The sequence below is a fragment of the Mytilus californianus genome, unplaced genomic scaffold (genome assembly GCF_021869535.1).
Source record: "Mytilus californianus isolate M0D057914Y unplaced genomic scaffold, xbMytCali1.0.p SCAF_9, whole genome shotgun sequence".
Lineage (NCBI taxonomy): Eukaryota > Metazoa > Mollusca > Bivalvia > Mytilida > Mytilidae > Mytilus > Mytilus californianus.
In genome coordinates, this window is record NW_026262745.1 from 79,485,952 (window position 1) to 79,508,716 (window position 22,765).

Here is a 22,765-nt window from a genome sequence, read left to right on the forward strand (position 1 = left end):
GTACTTGCAATATTTTTGAAGTTTTTGATAACCGTGCACATTCCCATTGCATGTCCGCTAGATAAATGGGTTATGCATTTGTGAATTGTGCAAGTACAGTAATATTGTGTAATAAGCTGATAAGAATAATGGCGGAGCGGAGCGTCTTTTTACCTCAGAACACCACAGAATACCACAGAACACTCAAAATGTACCACCTGATTATATTACCACAAGTGTCAAAATTGGTTAATTTAATTGTGTCGGTGAACTTGCTATGGTCAACATTATTTTTTGGACTAAAAAATATAGAAAATATATGTAAATGCTCAGTTCAACGATTTCTAAATGCATACAAAATTTGGTAAAAATCCGAAATATTGTTAAATGATTGGAGAAGATACACACACAACATAAGATTCCAAAAACAGTCATCGAGCTTGAACTTTTAATTGACAATTAAAAAGACACACTTATAATATATTATAAGTCAACTCAAATATTACTGTCCTACAACAACTTTAGATATCTTTTTTGAAGTTTTATATATAACTCTATAAACGGAGAAAACTTTGATGTACACACATTCGCCAATTGTTTGAACAACTCTAGATATCAGCTTAACAAATTACTTCATTAATCACTTTAATAAATAATTACGTAATGTATCTAAACATTTTCAAAAATGAATTAAAATTACAAAAAAGATTAAAATGTATTTAAAATATAAATGTCACAAATATAAATATATTATGGTTTTAATAGCTAGGGGTTTTCGGTATGATCCCAATTTATATTGACCATTCAGTTGGGGGCGTAGCGTTAATGAGTCGACCCTAAATAGAAAAATTAAATTTTATTTGAATAATGAATGTCAAATTATAAAAAGAATTAACAATTACACGATAATAATGTCTTAAGTATTATTATTTCGAAGTTCTGTGGTAAATTTTGGGTGTTCTGTGGTATTCTGTGGTGTTCTGTGGTAAAAAGACGCTCCCATGGCGGAGGATAAAAATTTGTGATGGTCAGTGCGTGATCACGTGACATTATTATTTGTAAACAAACGGGCTCCCCATGTAACAAGTGTCGGAACTATCCATACAAGGTGCAATCAATCTTATATTTCACTATTTGATGATATTTCTGTGTCTGTTTGTAGGTTTTGCAGATCAGATGTCATAGTGTAGTTTCATAGACAAAAAAGTACCATGATCGTTCCTGTTCAGTAGTTGTGAATTTTTTTTTATAGAATTAGAAGGTAAGCCTACATATTAGTCATTATTTAAATTAAGTCTGAAAAAAATGACTCAACTCTGTGTAAATTTTCCCCAATTTTTGAAACATGCATAATTTAAAGAGCATTTGCTTCCCTTGACCCCTCTCCCCAACAAATCGCCTAAAACTCATACTCATAGTCCGAGATTACTCTGATGTCCAACATCTGTTTTTGCGATTCCGGCATTTTAACTCTTTATTTTCAAATTGAACACGCTAAGCCCAGACTACTCGAAATTTGTCGGACAAATCCGGTGAATAATGGATCGGTCTGGTAAAATTTTGTTGAATTCCGGTCCGAATGTCCGGTGTTGTTTTTTTCATGGATTTTTCTAGCATTCTAGCAAAATCCCAAACGATCTCAAAATCCATTTTCATCTTTATTATTCATGACAGTTATGTTTATTTTGTTCAACCGCAAGCTTTATGCCGAAAAATGGCCAACAAGTAATGTGTAAATCTGGGAAAAAACATATCTGACTAAAACAACAATGGCTGCCATCAACCGGAAATGTAGACAATACCGGATCAGATTCCGGGAACGGATATGGCTAATTCCGGGTTTGCCGATCAAATACATTGAATAAATAAAAAAAAAAATCCAAGCAGGTAACAAAATACAGCTATGAGTATGAAATATAAACACTAGAATTGAAAACCAAAAGATATATGAAAAAGAAAGAAGAAACAGGAAATATTTTATACAGAAACTCTAAATTATTTTTAGTTCACAAATAATTTTCATGTCAAAATCCAATAAAATGTGACATTACTTTTCATTGTCACTGAAATGCATTCAAGCAATTGTGCACAACTTTCATCAAAATATACACTCTTGTCACACGATTTTGTTTTTGTGCATTTTGGAGAGGAGTAGGGCACAACAAGTCATAAGTTTGTTGTATTTTGTCGGATAATATACAATTGGATGTAAAAAAAATTGGTCTGGTAAAATTTCATTCGGTCTGGTAAAGCTAGGTTGTTTACCAGACCGAATGTCCTGTAAAAATAAAATTCATTTGTGTAGTCTGTCAGCCATTCAGCTTATATGCATCATAAATGAACGAGGTGTTAGATTATGTTTTCCTATTGAATAAGGGTCATTTTCATAAATCAGCTCTCATAATGCATTGTAAATTACTTTTTCTGTTGGTCATGTCACAATCTTTTAAAGTTAAAGTAAAAATTCCAGTATTGATGTGTCAATGTTAAAACTGTCCAAATATGAGAAAATTAAGCGGGTGGCAGGTCGATTAAACTTACTCAAATGAAGAGAAAAATGAACTAATTGAGGCTCGATTTATAAAGATTATGTTTTCCTATTGAATAAGGGTCATTTGCATAAATCAGTTCCCATAATGTTGGTCATGTGACATTCTTATAAAGTGAAAGTTAAAATGAGGGTGGTAATGGGGGTACCTTCATGACGAATAACGGTAAATAATCTTGCCAAATGACGTTAACGGTAATTTTTGGTGCATGACGATAAAATGAAGACTTTCTTCAAGACGATAAAAAAATCGACAGATTTTGACGAATCACGTTAATTTTTTGCCAAAAATAACGGTAACGATAATTATTTGAGACCTCTGACGAATCACGATAAGGATATGTTGACGAATCACGGTAAAATGTTAACATATTTGACGCTAACATTAGCCGAAAATGACCGTTAGACGCCTGACGGTAAAGGGCATTCATACCCTCTACAATGTCCGTATTGATGGCAGAGGCGGATATAGGGGGGGGGCCCGGGCCCCCACTTTTGTGGGAACAATTTGGTTGATTATATAGGGAATCACTGAAGCATGACTGGAGCGGGCCCCCTCTTATGAAAATTTCTGGATCCGCCACTGGATGGGTCAATGTGAAAACTGTCCAAATATGAGAAGATAACGGGTGGCAGGTTGATCAAACTTACTTAAATGAAGAGAAAAATGAATAAATTGAGGCTTGATTTATATGGATCCAGTCGCCTCCAGAAGCAACGAAGCAGCACATCCACTTTGGACGGGCAAATATCATCTATCTGATATGGGACCAGCTGAAGTCCCACTGCCCTAGCTGATGTTGCAAAACAGTCGTTGGAGGTTAGAGTAATCTCCGACTACAAAACTCAATTCCAATGACAAAAATGCCCTAATCTTAAATTAAAAGCATTGGAAAAGTAAACTAAATTATAATTTTGACAATGACCACAATTTGTTTTAGTTCAATGTACATGTAATAATATGCAGGATAATACATGAACTTAATACTGCTTCAAGGTTATACAGGTTTGTCAATGTAAAAATAAAATAATTTGTTTGCTAACTTAGGGAGCTACCATTTGATTTTTAGGGGGGGGGGGGTGGTCTAGGATAAAATTTGAAAAAAGGCAGGATGAGACAATATGAAAAAAAAGGCAGGATGACAATTTATGTAAAAACAAGTCGGGATAAACTAATAGAAAAAAAGGCAGGACAAAAAAGAGTGAAAAATAAAAAGGCAGGACAGATTACATCTCGAACTAAAAAAAAAATGCAGGACAAAATTTTTCATCCCAGCCCCCCCCCCTTTTTTCCCCATAAAAATGGAAAGGAAGCTCCCTTATAGTGTTTCCTTCAGAGGGTGTTGGCCTGGAATGATACCCAGCAGTTTTCATACGCCTGTTCATGAGAAATATTATGGTATGCTTTTGTCCGTCTGTCTGCCCTGATCTGTCTGTTTCTAGCATGTTGTTCACTAACTCAGTAATATTTTTTACCAATTTGCATGAAACTCTGGTGAATTGATTATATCTACTGACGTGAGCTCCCTTTTAGATTTTTAAGAATTTTATAATATACATTTTCAAAATGTGAGGTTTTATTCATTAAAAAAGGGGGATTTTCATGTTAACGCCCATTAACTCTAAAAATGCTTTGTTCATTAACTCTTCAACGCTTTCACCAATTTGCATGAAACTGTTGTGAATTGATTATTTTCCTGTTTCAGAGTTATATGGGATTTTATTCTGACATGTATTAATGTGAGCTCCCTTTAGATTGTTTTGGAATTTTAGAATTTACATTATCCAGTTACAATGTAAGGGGTTTTATTCATTCAAAAAGGGGGATTTCCATGTTTTCGGACATTAACTCGAAAATGCTTTAAGCAGTTGTCATTTGTCATGAAACTTTGGTTAATTGTTTATATATATATCTATTGATGCAAGCTCCCTTTCAATTAAATAAATTGTGGAATTTTATTCATATAAAAGGATGGCTTTCCCAGTTTGCAGATCAAATTCAAAAGTTTGTACTTGCACTTCTCTGGCATGTTTCAGTAAATGTGTAAATTATAACTGACATAACTAACTTTGACAATGACCACATATTTTTAAGTTCAATGTACATGAAATATACAAGGTAATGCATGTAGACTCGATACTGCTGCAAGGTTATACAGGGTTGTCAATGAAAAAAAAAAAAATTTGTTTGCCAACTTAGTGTTTCCTTCAGAAGGTTTTGGTGTGGTATGACACCCTGTCATTTTTATACGCCCGTTTACGGGACGTACTATGGTATACCGTTGTCCGTCGTCAACATGTCGGACATTAACTCAAAACCGCTTTAACTAATTTGCATAAAACTTTGGTGAATTGTTTATATCTATTGACATGAGCTCCCTTTCGTTTTTTATAAATTTTAGATTTTACGTTTCTGACTAAAATTAGGTGGAGGTATGTTCTTATTTCTGACACAGGGGTACTCAACCTATATCAATTTGTGCATGAAGCGATTGATAGTTGCTAGATACTGAATAATTTTACCACAAATTTGTGAAAGTTTTAACCAGTGTATATACTTAAAATATGTTAATAAAGTTCATGTCTTTTTCAGGACTTCTGATCCAACCATGTAGTATGGCATGTTTGTGAGATATGGTTTTGACCAGTAGGATGTTCATGAAGGACCTGTAGTACAAAGTATATCACTGGATTGAGCTCATTGTCTAAGTGTATTATTAAAGTGCTTTGCTTTGAGCTCAGTTCATTGTTATGCAATTCATTCTTTGTGAAATAAAGATTTGACAGACAACTCTCGTGTACAAGGAATTGTCAAAGTAGTATCCATTCTATGTACAATGTAAGTAATAGGGAGATAAAAGCATTTTATTTAGATTTGAACCAAACATTTTTTGTCCATTAGCCACACTAAAAAAAAAAAGCACAAATTCACCAAACAATGCTTCTGGCGCTACTAGCAATATGATGCTAGGTTCTTTTGTTACACTTTATTTTTATGCCCCCGCTGTAGCGGAGGGGGCATTACGTACGTACGTCCCAAAATTGGTTTCCGTTCTCTAACTTTAGTTTGCCTCAACCAAATGTTATGAAACTTATACACAATGCTTATTACCACAAAGCACAGATCAAGTTTGAATTTTGGTAGCGTCACTTTTACCGTTCTAGAGTTATGCCCCTTTACAAATGGAAAAATTGTTGAATTTTTCGTTTTCGTTCTCTAATTTTAGTATGCCTCAACCAAATGTTATGAAACTTATACACAATGCTTATTACCACAAAACACAGATCGAGTTTGAATTTTGGTGGCGTCACTTTAACCGTTCTTAAGTTATGCCCCTTTATAAATGGAAAAATTGCAAAATTTTTATTTTCTTCTAAATATCAAGTAATTTTAAAATTGGAGTTATCTTCCTTTGTCCATGATTATAGTTGAATCAACTACAATCAATGCTTTATACAATGCAATGTTTAATTTTGACTTCCACTGATAAAATACAGATCAAGTTGAATTTGGTTAGGATCACTTTAACCATTATTGAGTTATGCCCCTTTATAAATCGAAAGATTGTTAAATTTTTAGTTTCCATTCTGTAACTTAAGTTTGCCCCAACCAAACATTATGAAACCTATACACAATATTCATTACCACAAAACTAAGATCAAGTACAAATTTTTTGTCCGTTTTCTAACTTTAGTTTGCCACAACCAAATGTTATGAAACTTATACACAATGCTTATTACTACATAATACAGATTAAGTACGAAATTTGGTGGCGACACTTTTACCATTCTTGAGTTATGTCCCTTTATAAACATAAAAATTGCTGAATTTAAATTTAGTTTCCGTTCACTAACTTTAGTTTGTTTCAACCAAATGTTATAAAACTTATACACAACCGTTCTAGAGTTATGCATGTTTACAAATAGAAAAAATTGCTGAATTTTGAGTTTCTGTTCTCTACTTAAGTTAGCCTCAACCAAATGTTATGAGACTTACACACAATGCTTATTACCACAAAACTCAGATCAAGTTCAAATTTGAATAGCGTCACTTTTTACCGTTCTTCAGTTATGTCCCTTTATAACTATATGATATGCAAGCGGGGGCATCATCTGTTTCCACATTTGGACGCTATCCACATTTGTTTACATCTGTACTGCCTACTGGCGACTCAGTCCTGACTCAGAGTGTAAATGGTCATTCAGTATGTTAAGAAAAAGACCAAAATTTATAAGGCCTATCTGGCCTAATTGATTTCTAAAATATATTTCATTGTACATGTTCAACATTTATCATTCATTTGTTTATTTCTTAATTTGTGTGAATTAACAGTAAATGCTAATTACTACACTTTCATACCATAACAAAACTGCCTTACTGTATTGGTATCACTTATATTTGTATCCTTAAAAAAAAAAAAAACTGAAAAGAGGATACTTTTGCAATAGCTTTTTCATATTGAATACTAAAACTTTTTAGATATTTAGACATATTAAGTAGATGTTCATAATATCCACTTGACATTTTATCATATGACTTCTGTAGTTAGTTATGAGTCTTTGAAGCATGCTCACAAAGGTTCTTTTGTTGATATCATTTTCATACTGGTCAAAACATTTTTTTGCTTTGACCAGCTTTGGAGGAGATATTTTCAAAGAATTAATAAAAAATAACACAGAAATTCACTTTCTAGCTCATCTAGCCCCAATCATCATGTCAGGCATTGTCATTACTAAAAAACATTAAATGTCTTCTAAACTGAGAAACAATTTCCACATTTAACAGAAATCTTTTACTTATGATACTGACAATCCCCCACAAAGTAATATAAATAGAACCATACAAATAGTAAGCAAATACATGTTCTCAGATACCATCTCCCATATAAAAAAATCACACTAAGAAAAAAATGAACCTATTATGTGTTCCTCTCCTAGCTACAAAATGTATCCAAAATCAAAGATGTGGAACATATATATATTCTATCATAATCATTTGGTAATTAATGCAATTAGTATCTCTTCCATGCCCGTGTTGAACATAAAAAACTAAATATTACATAAACAACACCCATAATGCTCATGTTGGTTGCAACACAGTTAATACATAGAAAACATAAAACATAGAACTCCTTTTGTCATATAAAACACTGTCAAACATCCAACCATACTATCCACACTGATCTGTGTCCACACTTGTTTGTATTAATAAAATAATTTTCATTTTGTGTTTAAGTCCTGGATTTTTCCGATATTCATTTATTTATAAAGATATTTAAAATGTCATGAGAAATTAAATCATTGAAATTCTATTTGTGATTCTTAAGAAAATGAGTGTTAACAACAATGTTAGAACATTTGAATATTCATTTTTCTTCTGGCGACATATGTGTAATCAAATTCTGTACTGGTTCGAGCCTAAAACAGACACAAATTCAATTCTATGAATACATATCTTTAAAAATCAAAACTGTCTCAGCATAAGAACCTGTTAACTACTTTTCTCAAATCAAGCCTGGATAGACAGGAAAGTGGTTAAAAATGAAGATAAACAGAATTTAAGTGATGTTTAGTAAAAGTGAGGCGAAAGATACCAAAGGGACATTCAAACTCATAAGCCGAAAATAAACTGACAATGCCATGGCTAAAAAAGAAAAAGACCAACAGAAAAAAAAAATAGTACACAAAACACAACATGGCAAGCTAAAGACTGAGCAAAACGAACCCCACCAAAAACTGGGGGTGATCTCAGGTGCTCCGGAAGGATAAGCAGATCCTGCTCCACATGTGGCACCCGTCGTGTTGCTCATGTTAGTACAAACACGGTAATAAGTCTAATTCGGTAGGTCACATTCGGGAAAAGGGAATGGGATTGTAGTTACGACATAAGGAACATATCCGATATCATCTGTGAAACGGATATTCCATAACGGTCAACCAACTCGTGATGGCGTCCATAAAACTTACGAAGGGGTGATTTGTCTGTTGCATATGATGTGAAAGTCCGAAGTTAGGTGGACATAAGCTCCGGTAATGCAACAAATAAAAGTAAGTGATATTATTGCGGTTCGCACAACATAAAAGTGTGTTTAATTTTGAATCAATGGTTTGGTCTATTTGGACACAATTAAAATGTATTATTTTAACCATATCAATACAGAATCACTAGCTTGCTACTATGTGTGTCTGCTTGTCCAGTGTAAATTACGAATGATATGATTCCATGAGCACAAGACGTGTTTCTGGAATGAATTTAATTAACAGGAACGCTCGTAACCAAAAGTTTAAAAGGCAAAAAATATTCAAAGGAAAATGACACTTCATATATTTGGAGTGTCCATAGCGCTTTTCTGGAAAAAAAGTGTTTTCAACAGTCACATAAATTTGACGATCAATGATATTCCGAAGCACCGACTTCTGAGCTGGATGTTTTGAAGGAATCTGAGCATTTCTGAGTTCAAATTGTCAACCTGTGTTAAAATCCTAAAAACAGTATCAGGCTTTAGCTCGTGTTCTTTACTATATATTTTAAGTATAACAAAACGATCTAAATACTAATAAAATAGTTTAGGAATATGTAAAAAGAGTATGCTAAAATACAGCCAAAAATATAAATTGCGGGCGAATATCAATATGCCTCTTTGTTCCTGGACTACTGGACTAGTGTAATAAATTAGTAATGAAAGATCCATGTGGAATGATATGTTATTAATCAAAGAAATTAGACATTGGAATACCCCTCGGGTCGTGTATATCATCGAATAGCCTCTTTGTATGTGTACTCCCATCTAATCCTGTGGAAAAAGCCTGGAAATGAAAATAATTCACGTGGAGACAACAATGTGTTAAATAAAGATCGGTGGTGAGTCGATGTTTTGTGATTCGTCACCTCAAGGGAAATTACAATGTAAAGCCAATGGAAGCTTAAATTTCGTATTATTCACAAACAAAGCTGGGTTTGTCATTCTTTGCTGTATGTAAACTTGGCAGTGATGTGCATTGGTGAATTTAATACATCAAGTGATCTGAAGTACATATCAAACATTCATTATAGGCAGATATAATGAGTTTATTGATGCTTCCAATACTAATTAAATATCCGGGTACCATGTCTTGGGTGTTATCTACCAATTTGGCTTTTAATTTACTTGTTAATGAGAAAAAAATATAAGGGAAAGTAGTAGTTGGTAAAATGTTACAATATAATTTATGGAAATCTGAGCGATTCAATATTAGCGTTCGTACTGCGGTCGATTAAATAACATAAATCAATGTTTAAGCTAAAGCAATACAAATAATTGTAAATATGTGTCAAAAATTATAGGAACAAATCGACATTTATTTCGGGTTGATATTCACGTTCTTAGTGGTTCTACAGAAAAGGTGTACTTTTACATGATTTATTAGCGCTTATTCGATTATCAAAGTAAATTGTTTGCCTACTAATTTAGTTTCAAACTTTGTTGATATAATCATTATCACATATCTGCAAGTATTTTTGGCGCTAATTTTCCAAAGATTTCAGAAATATCAATATCTGCGTCAAACCTTCTACTTGTATGATAGTCATTTATAGGTCTAAATTACACTGCCTTTAATACTTTTCATGTAATATTCAAATGTTGAAGCCTTTAAACCCTAACATAATACAATACTTTATTACAACAACCTTATCAACTCTGAACTACATGATTTTTTCAAAGTTTTTTTTTTCTCTGTTCCTGATATTTTTTTAGATTTTTCCAAACTTAAATATACCGATGGGCCAACATGGTAAATTGTTTCATCAGGAAAAAAAAGACTCATCTTAAGATTGACCAGCCTGATAGTACAAAGATAAGTTTTGACCAAACACAATAAACTTTTCGCTTCGGTCTGTAGAAGTTGTCTTTTAAGCTCCTTCTTTTGGATCGACAAAAATGTTAAATCATCGTTGTACGACGTTAAATAAATGCTCGTCTAATCCACAGAAATACAGTTACTATCAATTATTGAATTTTGTTAACTCTAAAACAAATCTGACAAGACAACAACTGGCGATTTTCCTGAGGGAATATCAAATTATGTTTTATGAACTCTAATTAAAACCAGATTAGGACAAAGATATCAAAAAGACAAGCTCTAAACCCAAAATGTGACTCGAGACTCATCTTCGAGCTAAATACTGCTACTGTAAAGACAGAAATGCCAATAAAACATTAAGGAATGCATGACAGCTGACATAAAGTATGTCCCTTGATATATCAGCCTTCACAAAAACACAGTGTGGTGGGGTAAGTATAGGAATTGACAATGGCTTGTTATCCAATTATTTCAGCAGATCAGAAGTTATGAAAATAATGTTTTTCTATATTTAGTTTTGAAGATCTAATTAATTAGATAAATAAGTGACATATGAGAATAACGAAATCAGAGAACTATATTTAAATTAGATTGCAAGGATGTCTTTTTACTATGCAAAAAAAAACTCATCAAAGATACCAAGATTATAATATTGTACACCAGACGAGAGTTACGTCTACAAAAGACTCATCAGTGACCCTCGAATCAAAAAATTAAAAGACCAAACAAAGTACGAAGTTGATGAGCAAGGAGGGCCAAAAATTCTGATGGGAATGAGCATTGTTTTAATATCGGAATCATCCAGAAACTACTATCAATGCAACTGAAATGGCGAAAAGGTGAACATATGGGTTTTTTTTAAATGAGAGAAATTTGACATCCCCCGCAAGTGAAAGGTCCAAAGAGGTAGATTTCAAAATTTTAAAGGAGAAAGAGTTAGTTTCCCTCTTAGAACTAGTGCGTTGGCAGATGAAGTCTCCGTGTTTTATGTACTTTTCTTTGCGTGTGTTTCGGAGGTTTAACATCATCTGATGGTGGTTTTGTTTCAATTATCAATTGAGCATTCTTAATTTCTGAAACAAATAACCCCTGCTATCACAAACTGACAAAAGGATGATAACCCAAATACTTTGTATATCAAACAATATCAAAATTCACTTAACATCCCCACCCTTATTTGATGCGTCGGACCTATTTTCTCGGATATGTGCTTATATGTTTGTTGCCGCATACCAGAAGTCACGTGATTTATGATGCATAAAGTATATGAACGACTAATTATTACAGTATTTGGAGTGATATTTTGTCAGAAATCGTTTTACAATCATTTCGGAAACAATGTAACATATCCTTCCACTCCAAATAGACTGTTAGGCATGAAACAAGTAGCAAAATTATAGATTATTAGATCATATGATCTTTACGTGATAAGACTGTCATTATAGATTATACACGTTGTCCATCGATTCTATTTATTCCTTCAAGTATTCTGTTTCTATATTCCTGTTTTAGTGTTTGATTTAATGCTGAGATTTCATACATCGGCATGGTATAGTTGATCATAGTTGGTTTGTGTTAAATGAATTTTGTTGCAACATCGCGAATGATATCCGGAGTGACTGGAGCATTCCGTCATAATTTCTGATAATTTTTCTGACATCCATTTATTTAATTGCCATTGATGGTTAATGACAATCTGTTAATTGTTGAGTTAAAATGAATATCTGTGTTTGTGTCATTCCGATAAATCGTTAATACGGATGACATTAGAGTGTTGCTTATATGTTTGTTGCATACCAGAAGTCACGTGATTTATGATGCATAAGTTCGCTCAGATGATTTACAACACGCATCTAGTTGGCCTTAGATGCTTTTAGTTATTCTATTTAGGTCCATCTTGGTCATATAACTCCTCAAGTATTTTTACATCATTGGACATTATAAATGTAAGGTTTAGAGCATTCCTGACCAAGGTACATATCCGAGAAAATAGGTCCGACGCATCAAATAAATATTTTTTTTTTTATTATAAACAATGAGTAATTCAAATAAAGCGGAGTGTTGATAAAAAGAGATGTGGTATATACGTCAAGGAGACATCAACCCAACCATAATAAAACCAAAGCACTTCGAGAGGTCAAGACTTACAATAAATAATTGTGTAAAGCAGCATTCAACCATAGATGTATAGGTTTATACATCTATGACTCAACCAAAAGCTGTGCATGGCTACTTTATCTAGCTTCATGTAGATGCGAACACATCGATTCAGAACGACCGAGATTACTTTCACGTTTCTGTAGTATTTAAACGAGAAAAAACTTGTATCATCACGATTTCCGTTCAAATTCATATTTGATCGTTCCTTCGCTTATTTTTCTGTTTCATCGGATGTCATAGAAACAAATAAGATATGGCATTTTTTTTTTGTAACTTTAGATAACCATTCTGAGCCTATAAAAGTAAAGAGCGTTACGCAACAAAGTTGATAAGATTTCATAGAAAATGTTTACTACAGTATTTACTGACAATTGTTGATTCTTTATCAACTATTGGTCTTATTTAAATGCAGACAGCTTAAATTATAAACAATTACGACAAACCCTAACATTTTGCATGTTGGCAATTGCTATATTTTTTTTCGTTGTAAAAACTCATTTATTAAAACCAGACCAACACTAGCAATCGCATGATGCAAGTTCATCAATTTTTCAAAGAAAATTTTGTATTTGAAATTGGAAATTCACTTTGACATGCAATAAATCATGTTTTGAACCAAACTACAAATGTTTAAAGATAAACGCAATACCATAAAAACAAATTATGATGCTATTAAGTCTTGTAATAAAGACTCCGGAAATTCACGACGAGACAAAGGTCTTGGGGAGACGTCGTAAGAATAGCCTTAAATCCTAATAAAGAGGCCAAACAAAATCATGTATAGTGATTTCCGGTTTTACTTGGTAACCGAAATCAGATCAATTATACAAACAAATTAATTAAAAATGTATTGTAGCGGCGAACGGATACAACATAATGTGTGTGATAAGTATACACGTATAGGATACAACATAATGTGTGTGATAAGTATACCCGTACAGGATACAACATGATGTGTGTGATATATATATAAAACGTCTGAATAATAGTCAACGATTTTTCCCACGAGGGCTCTGGATCGTTACGAGTAACGATACATGTACACAATAAATAAATTATATAAACGCCTAAAAAGTGTACACAACAACACCAATAACAAAAAAAGGAACTATAAATGTAATTATTTATAAATATTTCGGATAACAGATATCCTTCACCAGTAAATATGATTGTGATGTTGAATGAATAATATATCAGTCTACTTAGATTAAACTATAACAATCTTGAAATTTATACAATAAAAAAGTCCAACCGAACATCAGGTAAGACGCTTGCACAATTCTAAATATGTGTTAAACACGACATAGGTTATATGACTAGTTACAACAGAGAGTTCAAATATATGCATTAAATAAAAATAATATTGTGCGATATGAACTAGCACAATTCTAAAGCTTTAACGGTGACGACAGTTATGATGTTACAAGAACGATTGCGTCAATAAGAATTCCAAATAAACAGCACTGAACGATTTAAATTTGTAAATATTTCAAATTTGACAACGGTAGAGTAGTTACAACAGAGTCTGAGTATTTAAACATCGCAAACAAACGGCCGTTAAAATATAATAATAAATTTTGACTAAGGTTAACTAGTTGAACGTGGCTTGGTACTTTTACATCCCTCAAAAAATTAATCAATCTCAATTGGTATATTCAACAGATTTATTTTAGAGATGAGTAAGGTAAAGAAATAGAAACAGAGACTGTAATAATAAGTAATATAACCCAAATGTGAAGCACTGCATGGAGTCGAACAACATCTTTTCATTTATCCCATTTGGTGTCAAAGTTGTTAATTTTCTTATCCAAAATCTTTCCCGAGTGAGTCTATCCTCCCTAGACCAAACAGAGTTGTGGTCAATGATTGTAATGGTCAGTCGATTGAGATCTGCCTAAGTGTGGCCAGGGGATCTCAAATGTCGACTGAGAGGGAGGTCTGGCTTGCATTGGTAGTCGCTACGATGATCGTTCATTCGTTTGTGAAACGGCTGTTCTGACTCGCCAACATACTGTTTACCACATTTACACTGTAGGAGATACACAACATTTGTAGTCTTGCAATTAACAGTGCAAAATATGCTGTATTCTGTACCAGTGGAGGGACTGTTAAAAGTCTGGGTAACCAGTATTTGTTTGCAAGTCAGACATCGTTTGTTTCCGCAACCCTTGCAAGAGCCCACAGACGAAGAGCCTGCTTGAGAGGATAAATCAGCTCTCACCAGCAAGTCTTTAAGGCTTTTGGGCCTACGGAAAGCCAGTACAGGTGGCTCGGGAAAGATCTTGGATAGTTTAGGATGTTTTTCGATTTCTTTCCAATTTTCGCGGATTAGGTGAGATAAGTTGTCAAATTTTGGATGGTAAGTCAACACAAAAGGCACCCTCCTGTTGACCTTTTTGACTTTATATTGTAAAAGTTCATCTCGGCTGATGTTGTTAGCATGAGAAAAACCTTTATCAATGTCTTTTCTTTTGTAGCCCCGATGTTTTAGGTGACCGCGAAGTTCTTGTAGTCGTTTTTTTGCAATATCGTTGGTGGAGCAAATCCTTTTTATTCGTATGGCCTGGCTGTAGGGAATGCTCTTGGTGCAATGTTTAGGGTGACAACTCAAAGGAGATAGATATTGATGTTTGTCTGTGGGCTTGCAATACAGATCTGTAAATATGTTTCCATCCCTCACTTGCGTTATAGTGTCAAGAAATGTGATCTTAAAGTCAGAGATTTCATATATGAATTTTATTGAGGGATGGGCATCGTTGGCATGTTGAATGAACAAATTTAGTTCTTGTTCAGTATTATCCCACTTCATGCCAATATCATCGATAAATCGGAACCAAGAGAGGGGTTGATAAAGAGAAGAATTGAGAATTCTCTGTTCTAATATATACACGTATAGAATACAACATAATGTGTGTGATAAGTATACACGTATAGAATACAACATAATGTGTGTGATAAGTATACACGTATAGAATACAACATAATGTGTGTGATAAGTATACACGTATAGGATACAACATAATGTGTGTGATAAGTATACACGTATAGGATACAACATAATGTGTGTGATAAGTATACACGTATAGAATACTGGTGCCGTTCAACGGTATTTTGGATTTATCAAAATAAAATCCAATTATTTGCCAGGTATTTTTAAATGCCTGTAACATTTAAGAAAAATAAAAAGATGTCAACAGGGCAATCAAAAGTAGAAAGATATCGAAGGCCATGACTGAAGAATAAATACAGAGACACAAATTAAAGATTGTGCAACACCAACACGTTTGAAAACTGATAGGTTGTACTCGGAAGCTTCAGAATTGCTCTACTAATGCATGTCCCCCGTCATGTTGTCAGACTATTGAATGAACACATTGTCTCTGTTTCTAATACCAGGAATACACTCATTCACAAGGTGGTTATAAATATGTATTTTTTGATTGAGTTATGCCTTCCAATTGATATTTCATAGTGTGTCTTTCTATGTTGTGATGTTATACTATTGTTTCAGAAAAGGGAGAAAGTTTGGTACCATTAAAACGTTTAATCCCGCTGCAAATGTTTGCACCTGTCCTAAGTCAGGAATCTGATGTACAGTAGTTGTCGTCTGTTTATGTCATGTATGTAGTTCATACGTGTTTCTCGTTTCTCGTTTTTATATAGATTAGACCGTTGGTTTTCCCGTTTGAATGGTTTTACACTAGTAATTTTTGGCGCCCTTTAAAGCTTGCTGTTCGGTGTGAGCCAATTCTCCGTGTTGAAGGCCGTACCTCGACCTATAATGGTTTACTTTTATAAATTGTTACTTAGATGGAGAGTTGTCTCATTGGCACTCATACCACATCTTCCTAGATCTAGTATACATTAAAACTCAACTGTTAGAAAAAAAATTAAAGACGGAACTAATTGAAGGAAGGAAAATGTGTAGGCCGAGGTGTAGGCCTTCCTTTGAAAAGATCATTGCATTTTCTATGAAGAATGCACGACGAAATTGGTAAAAAATCGCAATAAAATATTCCATTCTCAATAAGCAGAACATATAAATATATATTTTAAACATTAAATGGAAATTTTTCTGAAAATTAGATTTCCATATAAACAATTTTGAAATTAGTAAAGGGTCATCGACTTGCTCTCTGGTGCTTAAATAATTCTTTTTCTATTTATAAAGTACACTTTAATGGCATAATGAATTAAAGTTCGTCTTAAAACTTCATTCATCATTCCATTTTAAAGAAGGTATGAGCATATTTAGTCAAAGCTAGGACTAATACATACATTAAATTCCAAAGTTTAAGAAAAACTAAAGAAAGCTTTAAAAGGAGTCTCACCTATTTTAAAAGACACAAAACAAATCGGAAGTAGATCGTTTTTGAAATGGAAGAGCTATAATCATAAAAGATTTCTTTTGAACACAAATCATGTGAACTGAAAATTTGTTATTTGTTTTCCTTTTTTTTAGCTTTCCTGGCCCAAAGAGCCAATGTTAACTTTTGTCATCACTTGGCGTTCGTCGTCGTCGTCCGTTGTCCGTTAACTTTTACAAAGATCATCTCCTCTGGAACTACCGGGCCAAATTGATTATTTAAACTTGGCCACAATCATCATTGGCGTATCTAGTTAAAAAATGTTCCGAACATGGTCGACCTGGCTTAAAATAGAACATAGGGGTACCTTCAGTCTATTAACATCAAAACTGTCAGACGACTTCATTTTGGAGTTATTGCCCTTAAATGACGAATTTTACCATATTTTTTTTTCATTTTTGCCTATTATCTTGAAATTTATAGTAGATAGAAATAAACTTTATGTATAGCAAAACATGATTCACAAATGTAATCGTCATTCTGTCAACGTATATTTGTTCCGCCTAACAGAAGTTCCACTGGAAACTTTGTTATAAACAATGTCATAATATCTGTTCCTGTTGGAACAAATATTCTATACCATTTATTTCGTTAGGAACATTTACTGTAATATTTATTCCAGTGGAAATAATATTCCAGAATATTGTTTCCATTTGGAACTTATATTATGAAGGAACTTCTATTGCGTGACAATTCGACTCCTTATTTGAGTAATTGCCTTTTAATGACGATTTTTTTTTGGAAATTATCTTGAAAACTGTAATAGATGGATATGAACTCTAAGATAAAAAATGATCCTGAAGACAAGATCTACAAATAAATAAACATAGCCGAAAAAGTCACTTGACTCCTTATAGGAGTCATCTTCCAAAAATGACGATTAAAAAAAAAATGTTTGCCTATTATCTTGAAAATCGTCAGTTGACTCCTGAAATTAGGTCAGCTAGCATGTAGATGAATTTGTCAGTTATCATGGCTTCTTATAGAAATCACTGGCCATAAATGACAATTTTAACACTTTTTTGTGTTTTGGGCAAAAACTATAAAAGATGGAGAGAAATGGTAAAACAGCAAGAATTATCAGCAATACAGGTTCAACAAAAAAGAATTTTTAGTTATGAATAATATTCTAGTCTGGAGAGTGTCCATTGATGAAGATGCACATAGACATAGGTTAGCGACACAGGCTCTTTAGAGCATCTAGTTTTCTTATGAGGACATGATTTTTGTTGGAATTAACTTGTTCATAGTATTAATGACAGGAGATCTGAAGTGTAAGTCGATGAGACAACAACCCAACGACACAAAAAAAATCCAATGGACTAACAGGTATAAATTAATCCAATACTTCCAAAGAGTTTTAACAATCTAGAAATAGTTTTATACCGAATTGGCACAATATTTGATAACATTCAAGGGCATGAAATGTAATCGGACATGTAGCAGGAGGTCACACTTTTTTTTTATATCTGAACCGTCCCATTGTAGTATCGTCCTGTGGAATAACCAAAGGTTCATTAAAGAAAGTACAACAAAAATCCGTAAAGATAAAGCACTTCGCTTCTGAATATCGGTGTGATAGATAGCAAAAACACAAGCACAAGCAAGAAATGAATAAACAATACCATAGCAAAGAATAATTGCTGCAAACTCATAGATCGTAACTCATTGATATCAAAATATTCCGGGGGAAGGGGGTGGTAAAAGATGAAAGAAACTATAGGTCACCGTACGGCCTTTAACAATGAACCGCCCGTTAAGACAGCAATACACGAGAGCAGACCACCTTAAACCTTAATCGTTATGACACAACCGGGAAAAATCCCGGAATTGCAAATTCAAGAGGAAAAAAAAAAGGAAATTTGTACTAAGAACTCTACAAACACTGTTGTCAATTAGTTTTCAGCTGCTTTGACGGAGACCGAGACTAAAGTCTTATCAAAAGGTCTTAATTTCTGTCCCACGTCGGGGAAAACTGATAACTTATTATTGGAAAATAAGGTTGACAAATTAGCTAGATCACTCAAAATTAAGGAATACTTTTCTAACAAGGACTTCATTAACACCGAGGGAGGGAAGCATAAGTGATCTCATCTTAGAAGATGAACGAGAAGATGGTCGAAATTCCAAGATTCAAGAAAAAAAGGTTCATGGATTCCTATAATCCAAGTAATTGTGCCACTTTGGAAAATAGCATTGACAAAAAAATATCTTTCCAAACCTTTAACAATTTATTGTCTGAAGAAAAGGAAGCTGTGTAGTTGCTTAAAAGCAGAGACGACATTATAATGAAACCACAAGATAAAGGCAGCGCTGTTGTCATGGACAAACGTGTTTTTATTCAAAAAGCAGAACTAATGAAAGATTTATAAGAAATTAGACTCTGACCTAAACTCAACTAAAAGGTCATCACAGATTGAAAATCATGTGCGAATTTGGTCATATGCGGTAGATGAAGACTTAAAATCTGATTAATTAAAGCAGGGGCCTTTTTATTCATCAACTTCGCACTTTTTTTTGGCCTTTTTAACTTTTTGTATTTTAGCGTCATTGGTGAGTCTTTTTTTAGACGAAACACGTGTCTGGCGTACAAATTTCAATCCTGGTATCTATGATGAGTTTATTGCCCAAAATACTCAAGCCAATAATCCATGTTGACCAATAGTTTCTGCCAATGAACACCATACAGAGAAAATATCAGAATTTATTGACTTTTATTGAAGACCACACGTAGAAAATGAACCATCCTACATACAAGATACAGCACTATATCTTTAAAATGAAATACTTGAACCCTTTAACACCTGATACAATCATTGTCTCGTTTCACTTTGTTGAAACAAACGATGTCCGACTTGCAAGTAAATACTGCATACACAGACTTTTAACAGTCACTCTACTGGTACGAAATACATCATATTTTTGCAGTGTTACTTGCAATTTTTTTTGTGCATACCTGAATATATATATAAGGAATGACTGTAATATTTTTTCTGTCTATGAAGAAATAACATTAAAAATGTGGTGCACACTGAATAATCCGCGTAGCGGGTTATTTAAAAATGTGTACCACATTTTTATGTTATTTCGAATAGACAGAAAAAATAATACAGTCATTCTTTATAATTTAATTCTAAATTCCATTTTTAAGGAGTAAATCATGAAAAAACGTTGATGACGTCACGGTCACATTACAAAATTATGTCTATGAGATGATAGACCAAAAACTTTCTGCCACTACATCCAAACAGAGACATATATACATTATATGCATATACACCAACACTTAAAATACATATTACTGCCAAAAATCTTTTTCTTGTCAGAATACATGTATTCCATGTTATAAAACCAAATGATATATAAAAAAAAATGCTACGCCAAGAGCACGTGATACCCCGAAGTTTGCATTATAGATTTGTTGTGAAAAATGATCTGGAATATTTCATATCAAACCAAGTAAGACATTACGCGACTTTGGTGAAGTAGCGAGCCGCCATTTTGTGTCATTTTGTCCCATATAAAATGCATAGGTGCTTCAATAAAGTTAAATTTTCTCATTAATCTGACCCGTTTTCTAACTTTTGCAACTATATCCTTGGTATTCGAACATAATTCTACCTAAAAATGTTGGTCCTGACAGTTTCATTTTTTGATTAAATTATACGTCCCTGCGACTCTTTTCACAAAAAAATCTTACGATTAAAATTGATCCTAAGTTACACTGAAATGTACATGACTGAAATGAGTTCGTGAAAAGAGTCGCTGGAGATTCGTAAAAATCGTACTTTTTCCCGTCATTTCCCCGTTGACTCAATGGTAAATCTAGTGACCCCATGTCTATTTGTACATCAAATTCAGAAATTCCGTCAATAAAAGTAATACTTTGCAACTCGATTGAAAATATTGAAACATATAGCTAGCGAAATATTCTACTGAGGAGTCATCTCATAAAAAGTTAGCAAAATGGCTGTGTAGGAAAACATGCATGAGAATATCCATAGGCAAATAAATATTGCGTCAAAACTGGGTCCCATAAAAGACCCATAACTCTGGAACGACAAACCATAATATTTTCAAAATCCAAAGTGAGTCTAGATCCCCCCATTCCAAAAACAGTGTAAAGTTTAGTATATTTTTCAAAGCATACTAGATCTAGTGCATGGCATAGAGAATAATACTTTTTATCAATGTGACCTTCAAAGTCCCATAAATGTGGAATGCTAATTCTTGTTATAAATTTTCAAAATCAAACGGTATCTATAGAATGACGCCACCAAAGAATTTTAAAATCAAAAAGATGCTTTCTTCTATCAATCCTAATGTTCCGTTTAAATTCTGTTGAAAACAAATTTGAGTTTTTGTTGGAAGTATTCATGGACAAACTATTGTATAGATAATACCATATAAACTTTGAGTTTTTTTTTTATGAATGAGTTACACAGGTTGACCCGAGATCAATCGGCGTAAACGACGTCATCGATCACTGAATCAGTTCTTACTGTGACGTAAAATAAGCATTGTGACATAGGAATTTTACAGGAAAGTGCACGAATACGAAAGTCGTCTATTACGACCCATCTAGGACGGACTTTCAATACCGCACAAAGGAGATAAATAACACCTTTCAAACAACCACATTTATAATCCACGTATGATCCAGCGAAGCACCGAGTTCAGCTTTTTAGAAAGCTAAAACTTGTTTAATACAACTTTTCCTTCTACTGGCTGTATCAGTTTACAGAACTAAACCTGGTACCAGAACTTATGGTATATATGAACTCCTACATAATATTATATACCACAACTTACCAGTTTAAAAAAGCAAAAAGTGATTAACAAATAATTAACGTAGTCAAAAGTATAGAAATTATGATAAAATTTATAAAAAAAACATATTTGATGAATAAGATAAAATGATGTTAGCAAAAATCGATGTAAATGTAAAATTATTTATCGTCTGGTTTTAGACTAGATTGTGGTGACGTCAACATCGACAACTTGTCAAGACACACGGACAGAAATAATAGGAAAACAACCAACGAGCTAAAGCACATACAGTAATTTATAAACCACACCGTAACCGTAATGTCATGCAAGCTAATCTTCATATAACCCAATTGTAGATATTCTTTTTTATGTAAAATAGAAACTCAAACGTATTCAAAGAACGCATATGATTTATTTTACTCGAATAATTCACATGATGATGACCGGCATCTGCCAAATTATCTGGCATGTCGCACAAATTATCTTCGTTAGACACATAATTTTATAGTTTAACGCCTAATCCGTCCACGATGATTTGCACATATTAAATTTATTATAAAAAGCTAAGTAAGCAATTTTGAGTTCAGCCTTCACGCTTGGGCTCCAGACCGTGGGCAGACGACAAGGATTGTGGAATTCCATCTGTCCTCAAATCATAAGGCCTTTTGCCAAGTTTAGGCACAAATTGTCTCAAATGTGCAGGTTTACTCCTTCATGATTATACTCTACATATTATCTCTATTAGCTTTGTAATTGGATGCGCTGGTTAAGATTGGGATTGAGGAACTGCAGTATCAAGTTTGCCAGTTCTATCGATATAATAAACGTATTTACACTTTTGGTATTTAGCTGAATTTTGTCTCCGAATGACTTTAGATCTGTCTCTGAATAACCTTCTGACGTCAAGCAACAATCACTTTATAATTATGACGTCAAATTTTACGGAAACTTTAGTGCAAAACTGTTCACCAAAAAATGAAATAAAATAAAAAGTTTTTCCTGCCTGCTTGGCCTGGGTACAAGTCAAAATCCGCACCTATAGAAAAAGAATAATTCAACTATAATATAATTCATGTAATTTTGCCATTTTCATTCCTTT

At 33.3% G+C, this 22,765-nt stretch overlaps 1 protein-coding gene across 3 annotated transcripts in view; it reads left to right on the forward strand.

Annotated features, from left to right (window-relative positions):
- Positions 1 to 22,765, forward strand: part of LOC127716392 (arfaptin-2-like) — a 260,881-nt gene that overhangs the window by 206,047 nt on the left and 32,069 nt on the right. Inside the window, exon 1 of one of the 3 annotated variants that reach the window (XM_052222580.1) lies at positions 21,891 to 21,956. The exons of 1 other annotated variant lie outside the window; for it this stretch is intronic. The gene's annotated coding sequence lies outside the window, so the exon portion shown is untranslated. Of the gene's footprint in view, positions 1 to 21,890; positions 21,982 to 22,765 lie in introns of those variants that run through there. One more of the 3 variants, XM_052222579.1, reaches the window with a different exon arrangement.